We start from the raw sequence: 8,490 nt of genomic DNA on the forward strand, positions 1-8,490 counted from the left end.
TCAGTTTTAGACCATTAAAAGGTTTAACACCACAAATCAGCACAAGCATATCCACACATCCATTCATCTAAAAAACAAGCACAGTGAAAGCGTACCTCAGGAACAATTTAGAGTTCAGTATCTCAGCCTGTAGCCAAGCAAGTAGAAGGATTTTTTTTTTTCGTTAAAGGAGGACCCTTTCATAGTATCTCCTCTTATATTAAGATTTATTTTAAGTCAAATTTGAGAGCACAATGCAAATCTAACTGGAGCTCGGAGCAGGGGTTTTACTGTTGAGGCCAACAGCAGGCAGTCATAGAAATCTCCGTGTGTCTTGGATGGTTCTAGATGGCTAGTGCTTATTATGATTTGAATTAACAAAAAACATGAAGAGGAAGACTAATACTGGGTTTTATGACATAAAGACAAAGCAAGGCGAGTCTGGCATGTGGACAAAATTCTAATTTACAAATTAGAAAGTCACTGACAAAGATGGATTAGAAATGGTTTCTTTGTTGCAACAAATGTAAAAAATCACAGTCTGTAGAAAGAATTGGACAAAGCCTGTGTGACTTAACTGAACTTTGGATCAACCTAATGGCAGACGAGAGCCCGCCCACTGAGCTCAACTTCCTGTCAGCTAAACTAGCACTAAAGCAAGCATTCTGGATGACAGATAGCATCTGCCTGTCAAGCTATCTGTGAGTCAAATGAGATGCAGAAAATGGTGCACAGTGAGGTTTGATCAAAATGATTGTGGTATAAAAAAATTCACCCCCTGTACAGTGTTAGGCTAGTTAATGAGACATGTTTCATTTTTTAAAACCAGGCTGTAAACCAGTTTATTTCTAGTTTGATAAACAGATTTTTAACATGTGTTGTGTACGTGACTTCTGGTGTTCCTGCAGCTAGCCTAAGGTGGACACTCACCGTTTTTTGTTTTTTGTTTTTTGTTTTTTGTTTTTTTCATTTCCACATTGGCTTAATTTTTCAGGATCGGAGATTGCCACTTTGTAAAAAAGTTCTGATGTTTACACCTAAGATTTACCTAGCACATCTGGGATGACCTATGTTCTGTTTCTCTGATTTAAGCACTTTTCCCTGTACAAATTAAACAAACAACACAGCAGGGGTGGAAAGGAACTATTTACATTTATTCAAATTACTCTAATTCCGTAGTCTTTTAGGGTACTTGTACTTTTTGACTACATTTTGAAATCAGAACATTCACTTTTACTTAAGTTTTGACCAGAGTAACTGTACTTTTACCTGAGTACTATACTCTTGTATTTTTTCTACCTCTGATGAGAGAATGATTCCACATCAGAACAGCAAAAACATGGAATGTTGAAGATACAGGGTTAAACATTTTAGAGTTGATTTTTACTCCCAACTTGTAATTTTAACTCCATTCTGAGTAAAAAGGTCTTCGGTGTTTGAGTTATTTGACAGTTTTGATCCACCAGTGTTAGTTAAACTCTGTAAAAAACCAATTGATATAAGCTTCGCCCCCTGTGATTTCAAAACTAGAGAGATATATGGGTGGAGTTTCCCATCATGCCCTTGGTCAGAGTGTTTTGATGTGTTTTATATTTGTTTTGTTGTGTTTGGATGTTGCCTGTCGTACAGTGATCCCTGCTGGGGTTCTGTCACTCATGTCTCTGGAGGATTATTGTTGTTTTTGGTGCGGGACACATTTGTACAGTGGCCGAGAGGTCTCACAAGAATGCATATTCAAAACGCTTTGCAAAAAGCAAAAAACTTGACGACATTTGAGAAAAACACAAAAACAGAAGTTCACAACACAAATACAAAAACTTGCTGCAGCATATGAATGTATGTAATTTGTAGTGTGTTTTTCGTGATTTTTAATAACTGTAACCTCCTGTACAGTTTAATATGTATGTAAACAACTATCTAAATCAAATTGATCAAGTCCATTCATTCATCTGACAGCTTACGTCATGCATATCAGACCCCAAACGTAGCTGTCCGTGCTGTTTGCCGGTTTAAATTACTTCTAAAACTTATCGATTACAAAATAAAATGTGCAAGAAGTGGAGCTGATGAACGAACAGTGTTTACTTACTTTAATTACTTGATCCAAGCATGTCTTCAGTTAGTTTGCGTTGTGGTACATAACTTTATTGCTAACAGAGCCATTAGCAGGCTAGCAGGTCTGTCCCTAATAACGGCCCCACTTCCGTTGTGTTGTGACTTTTTTATTTGCATCTGCTGAGCCAAGTTGTTGTATTTTTGTGCTGTTGTGGAATCTGTTTGCCTCCGCGCTGTGCTGAGTTTATGTATCCATGCGCGGCGCTGAGTGTTTGTATTCATGCGCTGCAGCAAGTTTTTGTATTTGTGTTGTGAACTTTTGTTTTGTGTTTTTCTCAAATGTCGTCATGTTTTTTCTTTTTGCAACATTTTGAATTTGCATTCATGTGAGACCTCTCGGCCACCATACATTTGCACCATGAGTGAAGTTATCCACTGCGTTAGAGTTCCTGTGACTTTAGCTGTTTTTAAAGCACTCAGTGCATATTATTCATCAGTATGCGTTGCCTTGCTTTGAGGCTAACTCTGCTTTGTTCTTGCCAGAGGAGACCCACCTTGCTACAGATTGTTAAGGTATAAAATATTTAACCCTTTCAAAGTTGTAGTGTAACTGTATCAAGACACGTGTTAAATTCAACTCAGTATGAGTTGAATAAATACTCTCAATCCTGCTGTATATTTTACTTTATTATAGAAGCGTGACTTTAACTGAGCACCCTGGTTGAAGATGTAATCTCTTGTTGTTCTTACCATTCAGGAAATATCATGTTTTATGAGAGCTGGGCAATTAATCAAAAAATAACATTTAAAGCCTCTAACCAACATAAACCTGCCTTGGCAATTATTTAAATTTTTCCCCTTTTCTTGGAAAAATTTGACTTTTTACAAAAAACATTTACATTTCAGCTGATGTGTGTTTTGATTTCAAATGTTTTAATAAATAACCATAAATTGTTAATCTGTGCATGTTCCTTTCAGTTGGTTGCTTTAAGATTCTACAAATATTTACAGAAGAAACTGAGAATAATTGTTCATTAATTGTAATCAAGGTAAAAAGTTCAATTAATAATGATTGTGATTTTTGCCATAACCGCCCAGCCCTATGTTTTACTGTAGAATTCCCCTGAAGCTTAAACTAAACTCAAATAACTTTTACTTTTATTTGAGTAGATTCATAGACCAGTACTTTTACTTTTACCCAAGTTAGTTTCAACCAGAATAACCTTTAGTTGAGTACAATAGGGGTGTTCTTTTTCCACCTATGGAATACAGAGAAAAGTACCTAACTTTGCTTTAGAGGCTAACACTGAGCTCATCATCAGGACCTACTGAAATGTTCCTGCTGTTTGTTCATGGCATACCAATACACTTTTTACAGTCAATAAATGGTGTCCAATGCTGTGGATATTCAGATTCTCAATTTAAAGCTTCTGTGATGAGTTTTTGTTCAGTTATGAGACAGACTGACATTAATATTGATGTCTCTTCATGAGCTACACACAAACAAAACCATCAGCAATGGCCAGAGAACAATTATTTCTGTATTTCATCAACATTAAAAACTGAATTGCTAGGGTTGTTGTCTGCTGAGGAGATGGATGATACCTTTGACTGTTAAAAGACAGCCCGATTATTGTTGTTGGTTTTTGTTTGTTGATTTTGTTTTTTTATTTAAAAAAAATACCAATTACACAAGAACAGGAAAACAGCAAATGATAAGAGGGACAACTCGGTCCACAGGAGATGCCAAAATCTACACAAACTAAGTTAACCATAGGAGCTTCAGGGACCACAGATGTGATGAATTAGCTTTATAGCAAACTCTGGCTTGACAGTTTGGTTTTTGCATGGCCCCTGTCAAATAAACTAATACAAATTACGTAAAAAAATTACATTAAAATGCCCTGTTGTAAATTAAAGTTGTTATCTGAAAATGGTGCATTTGCAAAGGTTTATTGTGGGTACAATTGGGAAAATACATACTTGTGGGGTGTACTTCTAAGGTATAAATAATTTCCAGTTATTTTCAAAGTTACATTTATTGTTGTACTCTGTTGAGGTAGTGCTAAAATTGTTATATTGTGTGAAGGACCTACACATTTCTCCTTTTTTCTCTATTTTATGGATTTATCTGCTTATTATTTTCTTAGTCAATCAACAGGTTTTGAAAATTCTGAAAAGTCAAGCAAGTTCATTATGAACACTGACAGCCAGACGTGGCAGGTTCATTATGAATGGTAAGAGAAAACTAAATGCAGACACTAAAAATCTAAAAAAAGCATTTTAATTGCATGAATTTTAGTTTTCAATGATCTAAACAAATTCTAGAAGCTGCATAAATGAACTTTTTACATTACCCCATGACTCCGTGAGTTTAATTTAAAAAAAAAAAAAAAAAAAAAAAAACAGTGACATAGTTACCCTTAATAAAGTCTGCCAGGAAAAACAAACATAGGATTCCCACTCATGACTTGAAAAGAAAGCAGGGGAGTGCTATCAATGAAAAACAAAACAACTAGCTTGAAGGATTAAAGGCTTAGAAAATAAATGATGTAGGCGTGAAACAAAGTTGTGATTCCTTGGAAAAAGCCTCCCAGAACTGAAATGTAGACAAACCAGATCGTCATCCTACTGAGTGAGCGTGCGTGTGAGTGCAGGCTTTGCATGTTTACATTCATGAAGTTAAAAGGTCTGTGTACGAAAGTGATGACTGATGTTTTATATCCTTAAGCCTACCTGAGTTTATATCTGATTCTGATCAAAGTTCCCAAAAACTTATTGCACTTAACTTGCAGTTTTGTCTTTCATTTGTACAAAAAAATCTTCTCTGAATAAGAAAATAAAATGAAACGAAGCCTGCAGGTTGTTTCTTGTCAGTAATGTCGAGCACAATCATTCACACCTGCCATGTATCTTAATCAAATCACATGACTCACATCCTCCTGAACTAGTGGGCTATTTAAGCTGTAAGATTTCCTTTCTCTTCCTCTGCTGTATCGCTGCGTCTGGATCAACACTGTGCTCTCGCTTTCAACCCACCTCCACCCCAGCTTCACCTGTTGGTTCCGACTGGGGGGTTTAAGCTGTTATCTTATCACTCCTCAAATTCTGTATGTAAAATCTGTGAGGAGTGATTAAGTCGGAGCCTGACACCAAAGATATTATGTTGCATAATGACTGCTTAAACAAACTTTAATGTGAGATATTGGCTGAAATAAATAATTTATCAATTACGATGTAATAAAATGGTTTGTTGGTTGTTTATGTGCCTTTAACATATACAAAGATTGCTAACTTTTCATGGATATTTCAAATATGGATTACAGGATCAGTTTACAGTGAACAAGAGTTTTGTAAGAAACAAGAATTAGAAATAACTCAACCTTACACTTTTCTGATTAATCATTTATTTGCATTTTCATGCTCTAGTTTCCATATTTTTTTCACAAGCTTTAAAGTATTATTTTACAATTGTAGTTAAAGAATGTAAAGGCTGGTTTTAATATATGGTTGTATAGTTAAGGTAATACATTGTATTTGCTTAAATTGCACTCACAGGACATCTGAGGATAAATTATGACCCAATGTTTTGTTTTTAATACTTATGTTTTTTTCCAAATAGAAGATTTTTTTTTTTTTTTTTTTTTTTTTTTTGAAGATTTATTTTTGGGCATTTTGTACCTTCATTTGACAGAGAAGGATAGTGGATAGATTCAGAAACAGGGACAAGAGTGGGGAGAGACATGCGGCAAAGGGCAATAGACAGGATTTAGGCCGCCCCAGAAGAAAAACTATTTTTAAAAATCAGCATACACTGTTGTGTAAAAATTGCACATACATGTGGAGGTGACACAGGTGCTGTTTAGTCCAGGCACTGGCCTTGAAGGTGTCACTGTATGCACGTATTCATTTTGTACCCTCTTACCTAGTAAACTGAAAAAAAATTTGGTGTTTTTAATTACCATGATCATTTTAATTTTGTTCTGCAATATTTTAACAAAGCCATCAAGTGTAAACATCACAACAGAAAGTCTATGCTTACACTTTAAATACAAATGAAACAAGTTCTAGCATTCAAATCTGTCCATATTTTGTACTCTAAATTGAAATGCAGGAAAGGGTTGCTGATAATTTGGAGATGGTTGATTTTCAATACCACCATTTTTTCCCAAGTGGTTTAAGAAAACTTACCAGCACTGGCTTTTATTACAAACAGTTCTGCACACTTTGAACTTCCCAAAACCCAATAATATCAATAGAGGCTAAGACAGCCAGATTTCAAACTTTGCATGTGATTTATGGATAGTGTTATAGTTAGGGTGTGACTGTTGACTGTACTGAATAGTGCACAAAGATGCCAAGAATGAAAGAATCCATTTTTTATCATTTAGTAAACTATTTCTTCTGGTGTAACAGAAAACGGCATATATTTAGTTCCTTTATTTAGATTATTATTTAAAATCCAGCCCCAATGAAATACATGGAAGATTTACCTTCACCACGATTAAAATACAATAAGGTATTGAGCTGATTGAAAAGATGTAGGCAGAAGCTCATTCTTTCTTTATTTACTGAGTGATGCAGGACAGAACAGTAGAAGTAAAGGGACATGTTGACATTAATATTAATAATAATAATAGTAATTATAATAAAGAAAAGAAAAAAGAACATGGGAAGGAATTTTAATATTCTAGTTGAAGGTATTGTTATCTCAGTGTGTGCTCTAGGTGAGTGTGTAGGTATGTGTTTAGAAAATGGGTTACAGGGGCAAAAATGTGGAAAAAAATGGGCAAAAATTTGTTACGTATATGCAAAACAGGTAGCAAAATGGGTGGAAAATGGTGAAACAGGGACAAAAAAGAGTGGCAAAAATAGGTTGAGGAGACTTAAGTGGGAGGAAAGTGGCAAAAATAGGTTAAAAGTGGCAGGGAAAAAAATGTTGCATTTACGGTTGGGGTAGTTAAAAGGGATTAAGAAGTGGTTAAAAATGGGCAAAATGTGGAAAGATTAAATGGTTAAACTTTGAAAAAGGGAAAATAATTCAATAAGTAAAAATATTTTGCAAAAAATGGTTATAGATGAAAAAGGTTGGGAAAAAAACTGGCAAAAACAGGTTACAAAAGTGCAAAAAATGGGCGACAATGGTGAGAATGGGTTAAAAGGGTGGCAAAACTTGGCCGAGGAGGCAAAAATGGTGGAAAAACTGCAAAAAAAATGGTTTAAAGTAGAAAAAAAGTTTCAAAAAATGGTTGAATGAAGTTGTGAAAGGGGGTTTAAAAGAGGTACAAAAAAGGCAAGTGTGGCACATGGGTTAAAAGTGGAAAATGGCAAAATTGGTTGTAATGCTGTCCAAACTTGTTAAAAAGTGGCACAAATAAATAATTTGAACATCGGAACCCAATAAAAGCTTGACACACTCTTCAGCTGGAAATAAAGTTTGCCAGGAAGCTAGTACCAATGATATCATCAATAAATCTCAACTAGGAGGCATTCATGGGTTTTTCAGGGGCTCAGAGGGGAATTTGATGTTACCGAATAAAAAATGCGTATTAGGCGTTATAGGTGTTTCATTTAGACAAGAAAATATCAATACTGCATGTTAGCAGGCAGTGGTGTGCACAGACTTTTTCAAGGGCAGGGGCGAAAAGAAAAAAAAGGGCACATACAGCCCACTGAAGAGGGCACTAAGTTTCGCGTGTTTTCGTGGTCACTTTAGACATGTTTATATGTTAAACAAATGGCACGTTATACAGCCTTAAAACAGACCAACTAGACAGGCTACTCAAGTTAGTTTGTAGTTAGGATCCGCATCCACATGAAATGTGTAGATTCAACGTTGGACTGTGAAGAACACAGAGAAATAAATAAATAAATCCCTGGGGTCTTCCCCCAGAACATTTTCAATTAAGTAGATGCCATTTCCTGTATTCTAGTGCATTTTAACACCATGTTAGCACCAGATAATCCAAACGGGTTCTGTGAAAAAAGCCATTGCAACAGTAATGTTTTATAGTATTTCTTGGTCCTAATGGTCTTCTGGAGTTTAGTGTGTTTTCTTCACCCATGAGAGCAGTTGTGTCTTGCCAACCGGGAGGGCACTTAAGCACGCGTTTTTACCACCCAAGTGGGCAGTTTATCATGTGTTTTGGCTCCAAAGAGGGTACTGTAGCACGCAACGCCCCGCCACCCTGCCCCCCTGCCCCCCTCCTGTGCACACCACTGTAGCAGGTTTTGCTCAGTTTCCTTAGTTTGATAGATGCGTTTGACTGAAGCATTAACTATTGTGCTAAGTCTTACCCAAAAAATGTAATTCTCCTCTTCGTCCACATGGGAGTGCTGAGCTCCAGCTTTATGGTGCAGCAGTAGCACGTCCTGTAAGCTGAGCTGGCAGATAAGTTACTGTCAAACTCATTTCACTTCACCACACTGTATCTGTCAAAAACTCCTAGCGTTGGC

The sequence above is a fragment of the Cheilinus undulatus genome, linkage group 2, assembly GCF_018320785.1.
Source record: "Cheilinus undulatus linkage group 2, ASM1832078v1, whole genome shotgun sequence".
Taxonomy (NCBI): Eukaryota; Metazoa; Chordata; class Actinopteri; order Labriformes; family Labridae; genus Cheilinus; species Cheilinus undulatus.